This window comes from Durio zibethinus, chromosome 12, assembly GCF_047325235.1.
Source record: "Durio zibethinus cultivar Kanyao isolate XHJ-2024 chromosome 12, ASM4732523v1, whole genome shotgun sequence".
Taxonomy (NCBI): domain Eukaryota; kingdom Viridiplantae; phylum Streptophyta; class Magnoliopsida; order Malvales; family Malvaceae; genus Durio; species Durio zibethinus.
This window is the reverse complement of record NC_143173.1, coordinates 16268441-16290528: the sequence shown is the minus strand read 5'-3', so window position 1 is coordinate 16290528 and position 22088 is coordinate 16268441. Positions and strand designations below refer to the sequence as shown.

At 28.9% G+C, this 22088-nt stretch overlaps 1 long non-coding RNA gene and 1 pseudogene across 2 annotated transcripts; both read left to right on the top strand.

The window, feature by feature from the left end:
- Window positions 1–6672: 6672 nt before the first annotated feature.
- Window positions 6673–11750, top strand: LOC149515775 (putative disease resistance RPP13-like protein 1 pseudogene; annotated as a pseudogene). The gene is made up of 2 exons (XR_016325975.1): window positions 6673–10583; window positions 11626–11750. The product of XR_016325975.1 is annotated as a putative disease resistance RPP13-like protein 1 pseudogene (transcript).
- A 2919-nt stretch (window positions 11751–14669) lies between these two features.
- On the top strand, window positions 14670–15822 carry LOC149515774 (uncharacterized). Its single transcript, XR_016325976.1, has 3 exons — window positions 14670–14781; window positions 15029–15131; window positions 15274–15822. It is a non-coding gene; the product is annotated as an uncharacterized LOC149515774 (long non-coding RNA).
- Window positions 15823–22088: the final 6266 nt, after the last annotated feature.

The following is a 22088-nucleotide window of genomic DNA, read 5'->3' as shown; positions in this document are numbered from 1 at the left end:
TCTTCAATTGTTGTGCATTACATTCCAGGCTGGCAGTTGCTAACATAGAAGAAGCTTGCTTTTTACAAGATTTATGCACCGTGAAAATTTCAAGTGGTATACTACCAGCTTCTGCAAGAGGTTGAATGTGTTTGCAGCAAGTTGTATATCAAGCTTCACCTTAAATTATGGATTGTCAAAGACAACATAGAGGATGATCTTACACTGTTCGTACTCTTCAATTGGTTAATGATTGGGACATCGATTCCTTTGGTTTGGAACTATTAGAGGTCAAAAACAACCAGAATCCCAAGTCCACGGCAGGCAGACATTTTCAAACATAAGAAGTGCTCCGGAGTGGAAGACCATAATCACATTGAAATGATACATATATATATATATATAAATTTTAATATTTTAGGAGATATAATTTTAAATGAGTACATGTTAAAATTTGTGAATAATAAAATCAATAATAATAGAGTCAATCCGCCCAAATTAAAATCTACTGACGTTTAATTCTTAAACAATACAGCAAAAACCAAGGTTTTATTACTATAAAATTATAGAGTTTATCCGATGTTAACTTAATGCTATTGCAAGGTTTAATACAATATGATAAAAGGTCAATTTAATATTGACATCACTAACAATTTACAAGCAATTTTAAGTGAGAGAATATCCCATAATTGCAAAATCATTCAACAGCTTATTTTTTACATGAAGATTGGATGGAGATGTCCCGGTTCCGTACCAACTTTCTCTTTTCTTAATCTGTTATTGCATTAGTCACTTCTCACCTAACAATCTCCAAGACTTTCCTACTCCAATCAAATTGCCTTTGCTCTGCCGTTTGCCAACTTATTTTCACTCAACTTCTTTGGCTAAAAAAATTTTTATGGTAATTATCTTACCAAAGAAATTATTTATGTTTTTTTATTTAAATAGCATTTAACCAAAAAATCCTTTTAACCCTTTTAATTATTTTTGTTTAATTGTTGTTTTATTTTGTAAACAAATAATTGAATAGCGTTTTTTTCAGGAAAATGAAGTAAAAAAAATTAAGGCATGCAATTGTTTGCTTCCAACAATTTCAGTTTTCTCGTTCTTAAGGCATGAAAAATTTTGTGTTTCATTTCAAGTTTTATGATGCTTGAAATTGATTTAATTTTATATTAAATTTATTTGATTATGAATTAATTTATTAATTAATTTGTTCATATATAATGTTTGATTATAATTTTATTTTTTTACTAATTATAATTTTTTCATAATAAAAATCTATAAATTACTTCATTTAAAGGCATATAATTATCTTAGATAATCAAAGTATTTGATTGATTTTTATCAAAAAAAGTGACATTTTAAAAATAAAAAATTTATCAATAATAAAATTCAAAACTTAATCTATTAAATATTATTTTTCAAAAATAATTACATTTATAAACTAACTAAATTAAATATCTTTTGTTGATACAAGTTAATAAAATTTTATTTAATTCCACCAAAATATCTAAATTAATATTCTTCTTGAAGATTGGATGGCAATTTTCATGTTCACACTACTTTACAAAAGGTTGACTTTGAGGGCCAGTGTATACTAATAATTATGTAAGCAAAGCAACAGTGAATCTGTTAATGAATTTTACACCCGAAACAGAATGGGAAAAAATTTGTCGGAAAAAAAATAGATTAAAAGTTATTTTTGTTTTATTGATTTTTATATTTTTATTTTTATGCGAATTCAAAGTTACCTATTGGTTAATGTTTAAGGATTTATTTGAATTTCTTTACAATTTTAAAAGGATTTTAGCTTTAAATTAGATCATAAAATGTATTTAGATAACATCGGGGTTAAAATTTTTTAATTGCATCGTCCCTTCAATTTTCACCATTAATTTTAACTCTCATAAAAATATTCACATTATTAATTTTAATTTTATTATTATAATATTCAATTTAATTACTATAATAAATAATTTTACAATTACATCAAAAATTTTAACGCTGAAGATATAACATAAATATAATGTAATTATTATATTTCAACTCATCTGCATCCACATGGAGATATGTCATGTTGGTCCCACCAACCCAATCAACAAGCTAAAAAAAGAACGAAATGACAATTGGGGAAAGTTCGAAGAAATTTAAACTTAGTTTAGTTGGGATTTTTGGTATTTTTTATTAATTGTTATAAAGTAAAAATAAATGATGAAAAGTAATTGAATAACTAATTTAGAATGAATAAATAATTATAACACGTAATGCACTAATTGTAACTTTATATGTGAAAAATTGATTTGTTGTTGACTGAGTAAATGAGTATAACAAGTGTGAAACATGGAAATTTCCATCCCATCTTCATGCAGAAAATAACCACAAAAAATCCACCAAAGATTGATATATGGTTCCTGAAATTCCAAAGAAACTTCTTGATTTAGATATTATATTTGACGTTCAAATTAGTTAGTAAATTCACACAACAATTATCTCCTCAAAAAAAATATGATGAATCTTAATTTATAATTCAATTGCCTTTAATTATTTTACAGCAATTACAATATAAAGTGTCATTTATATAAGGAAGTTATTTTGCATCATGCAATTTTTTTCTCAAGACATGAGTTTTTGTATTTCATTTCAAGTTTTATTATGCATGAATTTGATTTAATTTTATATTGAATTTATCCAATTTTCTTTTGATTTATTACTTAATTTATTTGGTTTTATTGTATAATAATGAATATATTTATGAATTTGTTTTTAATATATTGGTGATATAATTTTTTTTAATTTTTATAAATGAAATTAAAAAATTATAATAAGTTTTATTTTTTAATTAATTTTTTTATTTTAAAATATATTTTAAATGTAATTTTTTCACTTTTTTAATTTATTTGAGAAATTTAAATTTTTGAGTATGTATAAATGAGAAATTTTTTTATATTTATTTGTTGATAAAAAGTTTCTACGTGTGTTTCATTGGCCACAAAAAATTATAATTTAACGATAAAAAAATAATAAATATTAAAATTTAAATGTTATGCCAAATATCTCGTTTTAAAAGTAGATTATAATATTTTAAAATCAATATTCTCTTTGAAAATTGCTTCTTCCAGATTACTCTTAAAAAGGTCGAGTGTGAGGGCCAGTGAGCGAAAAGTTCTTGTTAATTAGTGCAAGAGTCAATGAATTATGCACCAAAAACAAAACAAAAAAGAAAAAGGGGCCCTCCCTCTGCTTTTCTTTGGCAGCTTATTGTTGGAAAAAAACTTCGAACTTACTTTTATTTTTACCCATTTTTTTTTGGATTCAAACTTCAAAGTAACTTCCTGGCGAGTGCTTATGTCATTATTTTCTTTTTTTATTATTATTATTATATCAAGAAGATAAAATTTTAATATAAATAAAAAAAATTTAGTTCAAAATTAAATTTCTGATAACCCTTTAAACATTTTTAATCATGAAACTAAAAATATGGGGATTATCATCTTCATTACTTATCCAACTCACAAAAAAATCGAAGCCTTTGGTATTTTATATTTTCACTTCTAACGTCCTAGATCTAAGAGATAAATTTGATAATTAATATAATATAATAATATAATAAAAAATAAAAATAATATAATTAAAATTTAACAATAATTATATATAACAAAAACACAATTGTTTTTATATGCATAATGCAATCATGCTTTCTCTTTGATAGACTTTAGATGAAAATTCCATGTACATATCTAAGTGGTTGTTCGCATTTTTCCCCTGCAATTTCCCATGGAATTTCTGTAAAAGAAAATATGATCCATTAACAAGCTCTTGTACTTTCTTTATTATCTGTTGTGGATTCAATCTTTTCTTTGTTGCAAGTTGCAATTTCCTTTTCCCGTTAGCCTATGAATAATCAACATATAAAAGGCGCCATGGAGACAGGAAATGATGTTGGTACCGAAAGCGTATTAAACAATATGGCCTGCAACCTTTTTACTACGCGTCTCTTTTGCTTTGATGATGGCATAAGATTCTTTCGTCTTTCATTGAAAATGAAGTGGGGTATCATTGGAACGCTACTTTTATTTTTGGGTTAAATATAAAAATGGTGTGAATTATATATTTTTTTGTTAACTTGATACTAAAAGAATAAAATTATTAAATTGATACCTAAATTTTTTTTATTTTAGTACCTAAACTAGCATCGTTAATCAATTTTATTGATATGATATAAATATTCAATAAGATATTAATATGTGTAAAAAAAAAGTTCAATAAATATTGTATCATTAATGTTACATCAACATAAAAAGAAATTTTCAAAAAAAACCTTTAAAAAATTTTTAAAAGTTTTTAAAATTTCTAAAAAATACAAAAATATTTTAAATATTTTAATATTTTTTAATATTTTTTAAAAACTTTCAAAAATTCAAAATAAAATTTATTATTTTTTAAAATTAATATAATAAATAAAATTTATTATTTAACATTAATAAAAAATTTTATATAATAAATATATTTTTTGAATGTTAAATAATTTAAAATTTTTATTATATAAAAATTTTAATTTAATATCTTTAATGGTTATTTTTTCATTACAATTCATTCCATCGTTACTATTATTTGGGTATCCAAATACGTATCTCATCATTAATTTGATCTTACTATTATAGTAACTAATCTTATCTCCATCACTATTTTTAATCTTACTAAGACCAATTTTATCTCTAATCCAAATTGAGTCTTAATCGAACTTATATATTTTAATATATTTTTTTATTATTTTAATAAAAATTATTATTTTCTTTATATATATTAATTCGAGGTTAAATTTGGTTTTGAGTAAAAATAATTAAGTTTGAAGTTGAATAAGAAAATTTAAAAGTTTATTTTCTCCTAAACACTTTCAAAATTTTTCTCTAGACACTCTAAAATTTATGATTCTTTATTGAATGATTGAAAATGATATATTTAATAGTATTAGCAGTGATGTAACTATCTCTTTTTCTTTAAAATATGAGAATTCGTTATGAACAATTATAAAATTATAACAAAATATTGTTTAAAAATTTTATTTATAATTTTTTTATATATTATAAGTAGACACTCCAAAATTTTTTTTGAATATTTCATTGATTAATTTTTTTATTGGAACATTTGATTGAACTGGAAATCATAAATGTAATATTATTTTTATTTCATTTAAAATAAATGAATTTTATATTGAAAACAATAATATTGTTTTTACGTTTTCAATGTGTAATAACATTACTTACCAAACATATTTTATGTTCTAAAAATTTTTAAAAACAAAATGAAATAAAACAGAAACAAAATTTTTGAAAATATAAAACAAAAATAAAAAATAAAAATAATATCAAACTATCCCTAAATAAATTCACAAATCAACTCACATATGGTCAGATTTAAATAGTAAACTTAAGTTTTTTTAAGTTATTAATAAATTACTGATAAATACATAAATAAGTTAGATCAGTTATTATATTGAAACAATGACTTTTTTGTTTGTAAAATATATTAACATTCGGTGCTTTTCATGAAAATATAATTATTAAATGTTTATTAAATTATTACTGACAATCCACAAACTAGATCGTCATCTAACTTAAATAAGTGAAGCATAAGTCACAATAAAATTAATATTAATTATTTGTTTAATTAAAAAATTATTGCTAATCCTTTTCATATTTCTTATTATTGTAAAATACAGTTGAACTCAAAGAAAATATTTACAATTGTGGATCACATCACAATGCTAACATCTTGCTTTCAGCATATACTTGAAAAATTAAATTAAAGGAATTAAAGAAATTGAATTTATTTTAATGATTTTTTATCAAAAAAATTTTAATTTAATGACTGCGTTAATATATAAAATGCCTCATGTATTTTACATCTTTTATTAATATGATATCTAAAAAATAAAATTCTAATTTTGGTACTTTAATTTTTATTTCATTAAACAATTTTGTACTTTGCATTATATCATCAATTAAGTGATTGACACAATATGAATACTCAATAAAAATACATCACGTGTCATAAATGTTTAATTATCTATTGTCACGCATGAAAAAAATTTTCTTTCTCCGATTCCTTCCCTTCTCTTTTATAAATTTTTTATTTTGAATTAAAAATATATATTGTAAAAATTATTTGAATTTTTATATAAATATTGATGTAAAAAATAGATGATGTGAGGATAACTGATTATTTATCTCACTTATCGTTATTTTATTGGATATTAAAAAAGTACCAAAATATTTAACAAAATAAATGTTTAGGTACAAGAGAATTTTATTTTTTTAGATATCAAATTGATAAAAAATGTATAATATAAAATTTATTTTTATATTTAACCCTTAATGATTTAATATGTTTCTTCGTTTTAAATTATTCCATTCTTTTTTATTTTCACAGAATATAAAAAATTTTAATTTTAATGTATTTAATATCAAATTTTATTTTTTTTATAAAATTAATGATTCAGGATTTTTAATGTTAAAAAATATGAAAAATTAGATGTTAAAAAATAATTTAAGACATCTCTAAAAATTAAAGTTAATGTCATAAATAATATCTGAATTATAATAAAATATTAAACGTGATACTTAAATTTTATGGTAATAAATATAATAACTCTCTTCTCTAACATGCGTTCTTCAAACTACTCTTCATCCCTAAACCAATTCCATCAAGTCTTTCACTTGAGTTCAAGAAGCACTCTTCTCAATTCCTTTGTTTGCATTTACTTCCTTTGATCTTTTTCAAATTTCCTTATCAAAAGCAAAAACCAAACAAGAAAAAAAAATGGCGGGGGCAGTGGTGGGTGGAGCTTTTCTCTCTGCTTCCCTCCAAGTTATTTTCGACAGGATGGCTTCCCGTGAGGTCTTGGACTTCATTGGAGGAAAGAAACTTGAAGATGGCCTTCTTAAGAAACTGAAGCCAATGCTCATGTCCGTTAATGCAGTGCTGGATGATGCTGAAAATAAGCAGATTACCAACCCAAATGTCAGAAGCTGGATTGATGAGCTCAAAGATGCTGTGTATGATGCGGAGGACCTCCTCGATGAGATCGATGCTGAAGCTCTTCGAAACAGGATGAATCAAACCAGTACTGTAAAGCATGTAAGTCGGTTTTTCTCTTCTCTCAATCTTTTCAAAGAGCCAATGGAGTCGAGGTTGGAGGAGATCCTTGAGAGACTAGAATCTCTAGTCAACCAAAAAGACACCCTCGGTTTGAAAGAATTTAGAAGAGAAAAGGCATTTCAAAGATCCCCTGCAACTTCTTTGGTGGATGAATCTGGTGTTTATGGCAGACATAATGAAAAAGAAGCAATACTGAAATTGCTGGACCCCGAATATGCAAGTGAAAATCAGATGGATGTGATACCTATTGTGGGTATGGGCGGGATTGGTAAAACCACCCTTGCACAACTGATTTTCAATGACGAGAGAGTAAAGGAATGGTTTCCCCTCAAAGCATGGGTGTGTGTTTCAGAGGAATTTGATGCTTTCCGGATAACCAAAGCTATTCTTGAAGAGATCAATTGTAGCTCTGATGGTCAGAACTTAAATCAGCTTCAACTTCAACTTAAGGAGAAGCTATCTGGAAAGAAGTTTTTATTTGTTTTAGACGATGTTTGGCACAAGAGATATGTTGACTGGGAAGAATTGAAAAGTCCTTTCGCTTCTGGGGCAAAGAATAGCAAGATCATTGTAACAACACGTGACGAAAACGTTGCATCAATCATGAGGAACGTTCGGACTTATCATCTTAATGTCTTATCTGATGATGATTGTTGGCGACTGTTCGAAAAACAGGCATTTGTCAATACAAGCCCAAGCATGCATCCGAATTTGAAGGTAATCGGTGAAGCAATTGTCAAGAGATGCAAAGGTCTTCCTTTAGCTGCAAAAGCATTCGGCGGTCTCCTGCGATGTAAACTAGATGCTGATGAATGGGATAAAATATTACACAGTAATTTGTGGGACCTACCAGATGACGCAGGTACTATTCTTCCGGCATTAAGATTGAGTTATTATTATCTTCCTTCCCATTTGAAGCGTTGCTTTGCATACTGTTCAATTTTTCCTAAAGATTATGAATTCAAAAAGGAACAACTCATTCGATTATGGATGGCTGAAGGTCTTTTACAGTTTTCCAGAGTAAATGGCAACGCGGAAGAACGAGGTAACGAGTACTTCAAAGACTTAATGTTGAGGTCATTTTTTCAACAATTAAGTGGGGATAAATCTTGCTTTGTCATGCATGATCTAATTAGTGACTTGGCTAAATCTGTAGCTGGAGAATTTTCTTGCATATTGGATACTAGCGGTGATTCTAGTGAAATAACTAGAAACACTCGTCATCTGTCCAATGTCCAAAAAGAATATGATGTGCTTAAGAAATTTGAGACGTTATCCAAAGCAAAAAGTTTACGAACATTCTTAACTTTAGAGTCAACTTCATGGCCTTGTTATGTTACCAGCCACATAATGCATGATTTGACAGTAAAATTTAGATACTTACGAGTATTTTCTTTGGCTAAATATAATAATATCAATGAGTTGCCAGAAGAAATTGATAATCTGAAGCTTTTACGATATTTGGATCTCTCGGAAACTTCAGTTAAAAGGTTGCCCAACTCTTTGAGTACATTGTACTATTTGCAAACATTACTATTGTTTCGATGTCTCTACCTTGTTGAGTTGCCCAAAGACATGAGAAGATTGATCAACTTGCATCATCTCAATATTCGGCAAACAAGGTTAGTAATGATGCCTCAAGGAATGGGCAAATTGAAAGAGCTTCGGACATTAACAGATTTTGTTTTAGGCAATGGTTCAAGCATTAATGAGTTGGGAAAGCTGAAGCATTTATGTGGAAGATTTGCTATTTCAGGTTTGCAAAATGTTGTCAGTGCAAGGGATGCCAAAGATGCCAATTTGAAGAATAAGATGAACCTTAAGGAGTTGGAGTTGATATGGACTGGGGTTGATCTTATTGATTATGATTCAAAGCCTGATAAAGAAGTACTGGAACAACTGAAGCCTCATACAAACTTGGAGCATCTTGTCATTAGGTTTTATAGAGATACAAGATTTCCAGAATGGGTGGGGCATTCTTCATTCTCAAATCTAGTATCTGTGAAGTTACGTGATTGCAAATATTGCCTCTCCTTGCCACCGCTTGGGCAACTATCATCCTTGAAATCTCTCTCAATTAAAAGGTTTACTGGATTAGTAACAGTGGATGATGAGTTCTATGGGAATGGTCATGCATCCACTAGACCATTTGGATCTCTTGAAATTCTAAGCTTTGAGGATATGCCAGAGTGGGAAGAATGGTTTTGTTCGAGAGATCATGAAGCCTTCCTTGTTCTACAAGAGCTAAGCATAAGAAATTGTCCCAAGCTAACCAAGTCTTTGCCCAGGCACCTCTCTTTATTAAGGAAGCTTGAGATTAGAAATTGTGAGAAGCTTGAAGGCATGCTTCCAAGGGCACCAAGCATTTGCAGACTTCAGTTAGACAGATGTGATGGATTGCAATTGGAGCCATTGCCTTGTGGGCTTCAAAGGCTGGGAATTTACAACTCGAATATAAATGACTCCATATTGGAGAAGATGATGCAACACTGCACTCGTCTTGAAGAGTTATTTATGAGGGATTGTTCTAATATCAGATCCCTTCCAGAAGGTAGTCTGCCTAACAAGCTAAAGAAATTGAACATCCAAAGGTGTCGTGTCTTGGATTATTCCAAAATCTTCTTGTTTGCATTTCTTGAATCCTTGTACATAGAAGGCGGGGTGTCAGCCACTGGAATCCTTCCCACTAGGATCATTCCCTATGCTAAATGATGTTTCTATTGGGGATTGTGAAAACTTGAAGTGGATTGGTGCATTAGACGGGCCTCATCACCAGCATCTTGCATGTCTCAATTCTTTGTATATCGATGTTTGCCCTAATTTGATATCTTTTCAAATTGAAGAGGGATTATCTGCCACCAATTTAACATCACTTGCGCTTGTCTCGTGCGTAAATTTAAAGTCCTTGCCAGAGCATATGCACTCCCTCTTCCCATCCCTTCGGATATTGGGAATATACGGTTGTCGAGAAATAGAGTCATTTCCAAGAAAGGGTTTGCCCTCCAAATTAAAAGCTATTCTTGTCTGCGAAAGTGATAAGCTGTTTGTGGGCATGATGAGGAGGGAATGGAGTTTGCAAGCACTCCCTTCACTTACAAGCTTCTACGTCTCAAGAGCCAAACAGATAGAGTGTTTTCCAGATGAACATCTGCTGCCCTCTTCTCTTACTTCTCTTGAGATACGGGATCTTCCAAATCTTAAGCTTTTGAACAGCAAGGGCTTTCAACACCTCACCTCTCTCAGCAAATTGTCGATCTCCTACTGTCCGAAACTCCAATCCATGCCGCCAAATAAGCTCCCTGACTCTCTTTCTTATCTATACATTCGGAAGTGTCCTTTGCTGAGATATCTTTGCGAAAAGGAGAAAGGTAAAGAATGGCCCAACATTTCCCACATTCCTATCATTCAGATTGAGGATGAAGTCATTCTATAGCTTCACTCAGGTACCCTTCCATTCTCTATTTGTTGTCTTTTCTTTTAAAAAGTACCCAATCCGTTTCAGCTCTCAGGTCATATTACTGCTTTCTTTGCTATTTGCAAAGAAAAGCTAGACTATGGATTCTGTAGTATTTCTCTATTTTTGTATTCTACTTTTATAATTTATTCAATTCATGCTTCTTCATTCTTCATGAAATTACAAGGGTGAAATTACTTTCATGAAATTTTAGATTGCATTATTAATAATACCCATGAATATATGAATTGTATAGTGATAAGAGTAAAATTTACTACTTAATCAGATTGGGGATTCCATATTTATTATTTAATTTTTTTATATAATTTTACCTCCTACTACATTCTTTGTGCAATTCTGTGGATTCACTGTACAAAGAGTGCTACGTTTTGTACCATTATCCTCCCGTTCTTTGTTTTGCTGTTTAAATTCTTAATAGCTAATTAAAAGGTATTTAACCCCATTCTTGGCAGATACTCCATCTGGTATATTCTTCTATTGGTCTCCACTAAATGACCTACAAGGCTACAACAAATCAAATGTAGGTATCTTGTGCCACTTATTATTATTATTATCAAAAATTTGAAGGTCCTTATTAAAGAAATTTATACTAGTTTGAAACTGAAAAGCTATGGCAACTAGGTTAATCCAATAGTGCACAATTTTACAATTATTAGAAGAAATTTTGTTACTTGTGCCAAACACTGTTGTGGTTGCTCTAATGAATTCAAGACCAATTAAGGCTAACATTGATGCTTCTCTAGTTAGTGACTTGTGATTTTTGGGATACAAAGTAGACTTGCAACTAGTGATCGTCAATTGCAGTGCTTTCTCTTCCAGGTTTCCAATTACTATTTGATGAATGCCTCATCACTTGCTTCCTGTTACTTCCAAAATTCTGTTGCAAATTTGAGTTGGTTGAATATGTGATTTTTCGTCTTATTTCACAGCTTTTTGAATTCAATTCCTTCTTATGATTAACCTCGTTTAACTATAAAATGTGTTTTGAGTTTTTATAATTTTTGCGACAGGAGAGTGAGGTTAGAAGACAAAGAAGAACTTGGTTTCAGATCAGAGTTTCTACACTGTGAGTGAAGATGAGCAAGATGAGAAGAAAGTGTTTAACAGACATGAAGGAGAAGATGATGGAAATGTATCTGATGCTTTTGATTCTTCTGCTCAGAACTGGCAGCAGAACAACCCCACTTTCTGCAACACTTCATGGCCTCAAAGGTACAGGTCATTTCTCTTTTCACATGCTTACTTGTTTGTACTACTGCTATGTTTTTCTATGCTTTGTTCTGTTCACTTTCATAAAAGTCTCACAGCAGGCTGGATTATTTTTTTTCAAATATTCTTTTAGGTAATCGTCAGGAGCTAAGATAAGAACCAGCCACTGAAAAATTTAATGTTTTCTTTTCTCTTTCTGGGATAGAGATGTTTGTTAATATCATTACTTTGATTTGCTTTTCTTGATGAGGAATAGCTTGTGTATTTGGTATCGGAGATGGTATAGAAAAGAGTATAAAACTAAAGGAAAATATAGGTCGATGTAAGCAGATCTTCAGAAAGGGAAAGAAGTACCTAAACCATACTTGATACATTTGTGATAACAATCTTCAATGAATGTTGTGTAAAACTTTGTGGAGGTGATGCTTCTCTATGACACTTTAGCCTGCAGATTCATCTCCAATTATTGAATTATGCTACCCTATTCATATTGGAAATATGAATCCTCTATGAGGCCCTAGTAGAGATAGAATATTTAAGTTGGTGCTTAATTTGCTGCACATTGTTTTATAGCCTTCCGACTCCCTTCATTTGGGTATGAGTTGCAAATTCTAATTTATGATTCCCATTCAATTGAAGTTCTTGTCAAATGATTTGTTCAGCCTGGAGATTCATGACTTCAATTTTTTATACCAGAATTACCAGCACGGAAGTTTTCAATACGTCAATGGCTTGGCATCCAGCTCAGCGTATTTTGTTTCAAATTTGGATTTCCTAGAGCTGCAATGATGATGTGCTCAAATTTCAACTCAATAAAGAAAAAGAATTTCAATTCTTCTCTTGTACAGTTATGAAATCAGAGGCTTCATATTCTTTAGTTCATGTCAGGAGCACTGTCTTCCTTAACATAATGATTTATTCAGTATTTCAGTTCAAGGACTACCCAAACAACTTGGACAGCTGTTCCTTTCGAAAAAGCTCTACAGTTGAAGAAGGTTTTACTGAGTAGTAACTGTGGATCCTAACTTCCTTCGGTACGTTCTTTAAGCAACTAAGCCATGTAGATTGCATCAAATTTTAGTTTCATTTGGAAATCTACATTTGAGAAAATGAATTTGGATTTAAAATATGAGTTATATAATTACACTCAAATACATGAATTTATTAAATTTCTCTTGAATAATGAGTTCCAAATACATTCTTTTATACTCTCTTAAATGTAATGACTACACTCATCCTCACAAAAATGAACAACAAATAAAATTCAAATGTATCCTCTCAAATAATTATTTTCAATTGAAGCATTAAGGTTTTAAAAAATTCTGAATTGCCAGGAACAGGTTTACCTGAAGACAATGAGGAATGTGAGGTCATCCTTTCATCTTGAAGAACTATACTTAAACAAGCTAATTGAGGTCTTGTCCTTTCAATGAGATTCGAGAATAATGATTGGGGACAGTTTGTGGGTTAACTTCCAGTTGCAGCAATCTAGGAATTTGAGTTGGTTGAATTTGATTCGCTGCCTCTTGAGGGATTGCTTGTCTGCACAAGGTGTAAAGTAGCATTTTCCATTTTTCCCTACTTAATGTGGCTTTGGTTTATTTGCATCTTCTGGAACTTCTTTCACGTAGCATGTATTTGGTATATTGCTTATACTGACCATTGTCGTCACTTATCTCTTGAACTTTTACCAGGTTTTTTATTCTTATGTTCTTGCCAGATTTGAGGCTTTTTGCAACCATCTTGTGTTAGCGACTGTGTTTCACAAGCATGGCATCAACCTCAATTTCTTATAATCTTTCTGAAGACTTGCTAGCCTGTTCTGTTTAACACATTCATCATTTTATTGTAAACTAAAAGGTTGAAGAAAGAGAAGCTGTAGTTTCAAATATGAGGTAAAACAGGTAGCTTTTATTTCCTTTTTCCTTTTAATTCCATCTTATGTGATGGATTTAGAAATTTATTTGTCAATAATTGATTATTATACATTTAGTTTGATTTACTTCTTAATTATTTTCACATATGTTCACTTCTGAATTCATTTCATTTACTTAAATTGACTTTAGAGTATATTTGTTTTTGCCTTTATAGATTCTGATGGAGAAGAAGGTGCAATAGGCATCCATTCTTTGAAGTAAGAAAGGCAAAGATTGGCGTCAAGTACTTGCATAACAAGCATCAATTCTTGTCAAAATGGAGAAAAATGTCAGTTTGTCCTGTTTCTTCACTTTACTATGACACTTTTTTTTTTTCAGGAAGCAACAATGTGTTCTCAACTCTTAGATCAGTGAAAATTTTAAGCGATTGACTTCTCTTGAATGTTGCGTTTTGGTAGTCATTTCATATCACAAAAAGGGATTTTAACATTGCTTTGTTTCCGGCAAATTAAGAAAATTTTCTTTTCTTGTGGGTTCTAGAGGAGAGTGGAAAGAATTTCACCCAATTCTTCACATACTCTGTTCGGAAATCAACAGTCCCGTGATGAAATGAAATAGACTTGGACAGGTCATTTTTCTTTCTGTTTATAAGTTTTCATTGAGGTTATATTGCTTGGTCATTTCCATTATTTCACTATCAATGGTGAGTGAATTGCTTAGTTCTTTTAAATACAGTTTTTATAAGCATTTTTATAATACTATTTCTATTGTCGTTTCAGAGCTTTTCAAGTTATTGAGATGTATTATTGAAGTTTGGACTTTGTAGATCTCAGCTACTGACAAAACTTGACAAAGGCAGGGCAACTTTGTGGTTTATGTGGGTTTATAAAGATGTGCTCTTTGTTGTATCTAAAGGATCACAACTGTTTGTGTCTTATTACTTGCTGTTTTTTTTTTTTTTTTTCTCATTAAATTCCTAAAGGCCAAGTAAAAGTATTTCATCCATTCTTAACAGATATCCTATCTGGTATACTTTTCTTTGGCTCTTCCACTAAAAGACCTATAACAAATCAAATGCAGGTAACTTGTGGCACTAACTAATCATTATTATCAAAATTCTGAAGGTCATTTTCCAGGAAATTTCATACTAGTTTGAAGTTAAACATGCCATGTTGACTAGGTTAAGTCATTAGTGCACCATTCAATTAGAAAATATTTTGTAACTTGAACAAATTCTTTTCTGATTGCTCTACTGAAGTAGGGCAGAACTAGGATTAACATTATTGCTTCTCTGGTTAGCGCTGAAAGTTATGTTTCCATAATACAGGTCACTTCTGCTTTCTGGAATACAAAGTAAGAAGGTGCAAACTAGTGAATAGTGAGCTTCAATTGTTCTTCGTTGCATTCCAGGCTGCCGGTTGCTATTTGAGGTATGCGTCATCAGTCCTCATTTGCTTCCTGTTATAAGAAATTGTTGCAAATTTGAGTTTATTATTGGTGGTTAGTTAAGTTTCTTCCGCATCTAGATTTGTTCTGTATTGGAGGTAACATAGAAGCTTGCTTTTTTTCAAGATTATGCGCCATGAAAATTTCAAGCGGTCTACTACTGTCTTCAGCAAGTGGATGAATGTCTTTGTAGCCAGTTCATCTTAAATTTTGGATTGTCAAAGCAGCATAGAGGATGATCTTACATTGTTCATGCTCTTCATATCAGTTAATGATTGAAACACTGATTTCAGTTTTTCGGAACTTTTAGAGATCAATAACAAACCCCATTCCAAAGACCATGCCAGGCAAGCCTTTTTCAAACATAAAGAGTGCTCTACACATTCAACAGAAAGGAGGGAGAGGAAGGTGTGGAAAAAGTCATTTCCAAACTCATTGTGTATGCAGAATTGAAACTGAACTGCTTATGTGATTGAAGTCAGATGTCAATTTTCTTCTGAACTTCATACAATTTCATTTCTTTTGTTTGGATAATTGCAACAACTTCATTTTTCTTTCCCTTTTTAATTGTTAATTTTTTGTAAACTTTTGGCTAAATTGTCTGCGAAAGTACTTGACATAGTTGGAGCTTTTCGGAACAAATGAAATTATCTGATATATTATCGTTTTTATTCATCCAGATGTACTTTCTGGGTTTTTTCCCAGAGTGATTAAAGCTATCGATGGAGCATAATTTAAGCTACCGGTCCTCTGACTTTTGGGCTTCCTGTAACAATTTCTCTTGATTTGTGCATACATTACTTTCATGGAAAATAAATAAATACATTTACACACACACACACACATATATTTCAAAATTATCTCCAAGAACAAATCATCAAAAATCACAATTGTTTTTAAGAAATCAGTATCTGGCACAAGTATGCAATTAACTATCCACTGATCAAGTTAAGAGGAAATTGAAAAACATCTTAGATCTGTTTTATTGGTAGACCAGTTCAGGAACTTGATTTCAAAGGTTTTAGTTTATGTAACCCAAACCTGAACTGTAATGCAGTTTGCCCGTTGCCCACCTATTCATTGGTATATATACAGTTATAAAAAGTGACTTCTGCAGCAGAAACAAACGACGGAAAAACCAAAACCGACAGCCGAAACAGTTTAATTGACTGGTCATTTATGTCTGCTCAATCTCACATAGGACCCCACGAAACCTTTCTAAATAATCTGTAAATTTTTTCTGATAAATTAGATTGCAAAGGATCGTTGCTTAAAGAAAATGAACAGGGGCATGCCGTTTCTTTAACTAAGCTGTTCTATTGACACTGCTGCTTTTGAGATCCAACAATGAATAAAATTTTGATCAGAAACTTCAATTTATTTCTTCTATGTCTTCAAATATGATGCTATGAAATGCTTGACAATGCTCTTTGTTCTGCTGTCGTATGGGAAGGCAATACTACTGAACCCTTCTGCTATAACTTCTCTGACATAGATTCCTCATAGAAAGTTAAAATCTACAGATTTCTGCCTTTGCCAATGCCATTATATCCTTTTTCACTACTATGGGAGATGGTCAGGTATTTTTTTAACAAAAGAGATCGCTGGCTGAAAGCAAAAAAAGAGATTTAATGTGTTAGAATTTAAATTTAAATGTAATTTATATAATCTCTTCTACGATATATTTAACGGTAGAACAGAAATCAAACTATATATATTGTTTAGTGATGATAGAAAAGGTGGTTTAGTAAATATTAGCTGGTTTAGGCTAACAAGAACAACTCTAGAAGTTATGGTAAAGAAAATTTTTTGCACATTTTGCACAGGATTTTGAATGGATGCTTAAGTTGATAAAAGTCATATGCAAATAGAGAAGTCAGTTTAACCCCGAAATTAGCGGGTCGGACTTGATATTTTAGAGTCGATTTTTTTTTTAAATTTGGATATCAAATTGGGTTGCATTTGGTAATATAAAAAAATTTCGAGATCGGATCAGAGTCGAGTTTTAGACAAACCCAACTTGATATATATATATAATTTTTTAATTTTATATTTAATTTTATATATTTATATATATAATTTTATATTTAAATTAAAAATAATATTTTATATTTAAAAAATAATATTTCATTAATTTCAAATCGAATACGATTTTATACAATATCAAATTAAATCGAGTTCAAATATAAAAAATTAAAAAAATTATCAAATCGAATCGAATTTAAATTTTATATTTATAAAATCAAATCAGATGAACAAAATTTCGTTCCACCCCAACTCGAACCATTGCCGTTATTATATGCAAAACCTTTATGTTAGCATTTATAAATATCCCTTCTAAAGGGAGATAACTCCGTGCAACTTGCAACTGTTAAAACTCTCTTTATTGACCTTCAATGGAATTTGGTCGGCATGTAGGAAAAATAATCTCTTCAATTTCAACCAAAAATAACTCTCACTGTCAGTGTCCAATATTTTTACTAGCATCCCAATCAATTTTTATAAAACTAATAATTATATTTTTATTGTGTCTTTTTTTATCAATTATTTATAAAAAATAAAAATTATCATGTTAAATTTATATAAACACATCAAGTATAAAATATATATTTTTTATTTTTATCATATTTTATATAATTTTTATTAAAATTTTAAATTATTTTTTAATATTATATTACATATCATATTTAAAATTATCAAATTTAAACTTTTCAAAATTTTGCAAATTGTATGAGATACATATGCTCAAATAATAATTTTGCATGATTTACCATATATTTACACAATAAAGTTATTATCATTTTCACTAACAATGGAGTCCAAATATTTCATAAGCCATTTTTTTATGTGTCATGTATTTCTTTAAAGAAAATAAAACTTCGAACATAATATTTTCTGTTTGAACTTAATTTGATTTTATTTATAATATTATTATTTTAATAAAGATATTTTATTTAATTTTAATTAAAAAAATATTAATATTAAAAGTATTTTGATATTTTAATTTTAATATTTTTATTTTGCATTTTATTAAATTCAAATATGTTTAGTATTTCAATAATAAATAGTATTATATCATTATTTTAATAATAAATAATAACATATATAATAATATTTTATTATTTTAATAATTAATTATAATAATATAATAATATTATTTTCTTAATATGAAGTTTTTAATAATTTCATATTATTTTTATTTAAAAATATATAATTTTATATTTTTATTTATTAAGTTATTTATATTATTATTTTAATAATAAATATAAATAAAAAATTTTTGTTATAATTTAATAATAGATACTTTCAATATAAAATATAAACATTTTAATAGTATATATATTTTAATAATAAATATTAGTATTTTAATATTAATAAAAAAAATATTTTAAGAATAATAATACTATTTTAAATATTTTAAAATATTAATATCTTTGAGGAAACAAAAAAAAAAAAAGAGAAGTAGTTACGTGGGACAGTGGAGAGCGTTGACGGAGATGGAATAGACGGTTGGATTGGATTTGGGGTTTTGTTATTTCATTAAACGAAAAGGATTGGATTGCAGCGTTCTTTTTTTTATTCCTTTTAATTATTTTATTATTTTATGATTTGGGTAATTACAACGTGAGTGCGGGTTTATGGCAATTGTGGTGGGTTTGGTTGAATGTGGATCGTTGGATTGAGAGTTTGTGGGGCCGGGTAGATCAGAATAAGGAAAGTTGGTTTTGATCTTTCACTAACAATCTAGGATGGATGTCGGTTTTATATTTATACAGCAATTCAGAGTGGGCTACCGCCGATAACAGTAATTGGGGCCATTTGGTGTAGCTGAGGCCCAAAGTAAGATTGGGTGCATATAAGTTAATTGGGTTGAAAATGGATTCCCTTTTCTAATATGGACACTGCCAATCTGCCAAGTAAATAATCTTTTATATTAGTTGAAATTAACTCCCAAAAAAAAAAGTTTAAACAAAACTGAAAAAAAAAAAGAAAATTATAATGGAAACAACGAAAGTGAAGTATTTGTTACGCATCAAACAACTAATTAGTTTGATAATTAGTTGTGGAAAAAACAAACTTGTGGGGAAATAAAATAAAATAAACTTGAGAAAAAAGAAGTGGCAATTGATTTAGTGTAAATACCGAAATAAAATATCTAAAAAAGAACTTCATTCTTTTTTTTGACATTATCTCTTTTTAGTTTGATCAAGTAAGCTTATTTGATAATTTGAATTTTTGTTTATGTTTTTAGATTTAGATTAATTTTGATTGAATGATATAAAGATTTAATATTTTTTTGAAGTTATCGAATTTGTTTTTCTTTGAAGTTATGTGATAGATTTTTATTATGGCTTGTGCACTGAATTTATTTAATTATGATATATCAAAAGTGAATTTAGATAATATTCTTTTGAACTTCGGATAAAAAAATTTTAATCAACTATATATGTGAAAAATGTCAAAAAAAAAAATCTTCTTGAGTTTGTTTTTAATCTAAAATTGACCTTTTATATTTTTTTAATCTTTATACAAATCTTTTATTATTTTCTATTTCTAAAAGTATTTGAAATTATATGTTATTGAAATTTATTTTAAGTTATAGTACTTCTAAATCAAATGTATAAACAAATATTACTTAACAATTTATTCTCGATGAATATAAATTATGAATCTATTTTTATTTATATATCTCATTGATTTTGTTAAAAAAGTGGGATCTAATCTCATGTAATTAGTTTTGGCCCAATCAAAGACTATAGGCCTTAGTCTTCTTTTTACATAGAGCTCTAGCTACTTAATAAAAATAGGTTAAACTGTTTTAAGGTGAAAAAACAAGGTGGTGCTACAAACCAAGAAAAGAAAAGAGAAAAAAGAAGTTAGGAAAATAGAGAAAAAAGGGAACAGGGAGAGTTAGTTAAACGAAAGTCGATCCGTATCCGATTAAAATAAAATTTTATCAACAGGTTTATGATTCAAAATTTTACATTTTGAACAGTAAAGCTCTCTAGAAACAAATTTATAGTGTATTTGTTGAGTTACCTATTTGGTAAAATTTCTTCAATTATCTCTCTAGTCATTAATTAGTTCTAGTTTTAGCTAGATAAGAACTTTGTATATCCATTATTTGATAGTGGAGTTTTTTTTCTGATTGTCCGTAATTTTTTTCTCTACACTAGAGGTTTTTCAAGTAAATCTTGGTGTACTTTATTTTTTCTACATTGTTGATTGTTGATTGTTGTCTATTATTATGGGTCTATTGCAATATATTACTTTTGCGTTATTATGTTTATTACTTCAGGCCCAACAAGTGATATCAGAGTAAAGGTTAGTTTGAGACATTGATACAGAAACAACCAAAGATAGAAGTAAATTTTATTTTAGATCATAGAGGGTAATACAAATTTCATGATAAAACTAATAGCATCAAATTATTCAATTTGAAAGCCTATAATGGAAGATCATTTATATTGCAAAGATTTATATGAGCCGGTATTAAGTAATTTGACTAAACTAGTAGATATAAAAGATGAAAGCTTAAAAAAGTTAGGCAGAAAGACACTAGCTACAATAAAAAAAATAGGTTGATATTAGTATGTTTTATCATGTAGCGCAGCAGATAGATGCCCACACTATTTAAAAAAAATTGATAACATTGTATAAGAGTAAAACAAGTATGAATAAAATTATGTTTATTAAAAATTATGTAACTTTACAATACAAAGATAGACGATCGATTACAGAGCACTTGAGTAATTTTTAATGTATATTTAATCGAATGACTACTATGAAGCTTAAGATGGATGATAAAATGAAGGCGTTGTTTCTTTTAGATTCATTATCAGACAATTAGAATACTCTAGTTATGACTGTTCTTAATTTAACTCCTGATTACAATGTGACATTGGAGATGGTAAAAAATATTATGCTTAATAAAGAAGCTAGGCGAAAAGATTTATACCTTAAAAACAAGCTTTGTTTACAGAAAACAAGGGTAGAACATCGGCAAAGATAGAACTCAAAAAGTCATAATAAGTCTAAACATATATCCAAGTCTAAAGATAAAGTGAAGTATTTTCATTATGGTAAAGTAAGTCATATAAAATGATACTGCAAAATCTTAAAGCAAGAGTAAAAAGATGAGAAAGGTAAGAGTTTAGATGATGACAATGTTACAACAATGAATTCAGATAGTGATTCAGTTACTTTGATTTATGCACATGGTGATTAACATCGACAAAGATCAGAACTCAAAAAGTCATAATAAGTCTAAACATATATCCAAGTCTAAAGATAAAGTGAAGTATTTTCATTATGGTAAAGTAAGTCATATAAAACGATATTGTAAAATCTTAAAGCAAGAGTAAAAAGATGAGAAAGGTAAGAGTTTAGATGATGACAATGTTACAACAATAAATTCAGATAGTGATTCAGTTACTTTGATTTATGCACATGGTGATTGTAATTATATTGGTGATCCTAGCATTAAGTGAATAGTTGATACAAGAGTTGTGTTCCTAAGAGAGAGTTGTTTACAACTTACAAAGCAGGAGACTTTGTTTGCATTAAAATGAAAAATAAAAGTGTGTCACAAATTATTGAGATTGGTGATATTATTGTACAAATTAGTGCGGGCTACATGTTGACTTTGAAAGATGTCAAACACATTTTGGATATGAGAATGAACTTGTTTGCTATTAATATCCTTGATAAAGAAAAATATGATAGTCGATAAAAGAATGGGTAGTGAAAGCTTCTTAAAAGATCTATGATAGTTGCAAGAGAAAAACTATGCTGCACAATGTACAAGACATAGATGCAATTGAACAAAACCAAATAAATGCCGTTAAAGATAATGCTTCAGCAAACTTGTGGTACAAAAGGTTGGCATACATGAGTGAGAAGAGGTTATAAGTTTTGACAAGGCAGTCTCTCATTCCCTT